General features: G+C 71.8%; 1 non-coding gene across 1 annotated transcript; it reads right to left on the bottom strand.

Moving 5' to 3' along the window:
• Positions 1-440: 440 nt before the first annotated feature.
• On the bottom strand, positions 441-526 carry TRNAR-UCU (transfer RNA arginine (anticodon UCU)). Its single transcript is given in 2 exon segments — positions 441-476; positions 490-526. It is a non-coding gene; the product is annotated as a tRNA-Arg (tRNA).
• Between the last annotated feature and the right edge of the window lie 179 nt (positions 527-705).

Here is a 705-nt window from a genome sequence, read left to right as displayed (position 1 = left end):
GTGGAATCCTCGGAAACCGGACGGAATGACGCCGCTTTGGACGAGGGGCGCACACCCCAGCGGCGCAGGTCCCCCGGGCCGGAGACCAGAGCCTTAGTCACCCGCCGCCCGACGCTGGGCCTCGCCTTGAGCATCTCGTGCACCCGCGCCACCCGGAGCTACCCGAGTTTCATGACAGTTGAAACTCGCTTCTCTTCACGCAGTGCAAGAACACCACGGGCAGAAAGCTCCGTCCGTCCGTGCGCGCCCAAACCTCATCTCGCCCCCGCGCCCTCCGGGGCCACCCGCCTCCACACGACCCACGCAGCGGGGTCCCGGCGCCCCCGCGAGAGGCGCCCCGGGCGCAGGACGGAGCTGCCCGCGTCTCGAGGCGAGCGCGCCGCCCAGAGCGTCCTCCCTGGGGTAGGGGGGCCCGTCCGTTCCCCTCACAAAACAAAAAGCGACTCTGGTGGGACTCGAACCCACAACCTTTGAATGCCCCCAACGGTCTAGAAGTCCAATGCGCTATCCATTGCGCCACAGAGCCCGGCGCCAGCGGCCCTCCGCGCCGCTTACATCAAGGCAGCGCCTGCGTGTGCGCCGCCTCCTCCGGGAGCGGCCGCAGCCCGCGACGCCGGCCGCGCAGAGAGCCGCGCCCCCATGGCGGGGCGGGGAGGCGGGTCCACGCTCCTCTGCGGGCCGGCGCCGCGGCTCACGGCGCCGCCT

Source organism: Talpa occidentalis, unplaced genomic scaffold (assembly GCF_014898055.3).
Source record: "Talpa occidentalis isolate TD23 unplaced genomic scaffold, MPIMG_talOcc4v2.1 talOcc4.4231, whole genome shotgun sequence".
In the NCBI taxonomy this organism is placed as follows: domain Eukaryota; kingdom Metazoa; phylum Chordata; class Mammalia; order Eulipotyphla; family Talpidae; genus Talpa; species Talpa occidentalis.
The sequence above is the reverse complement of the archived record's forward strand: the minus strand, read 5'-3'. Positions and strand labels throughout refer to the sequence as shown.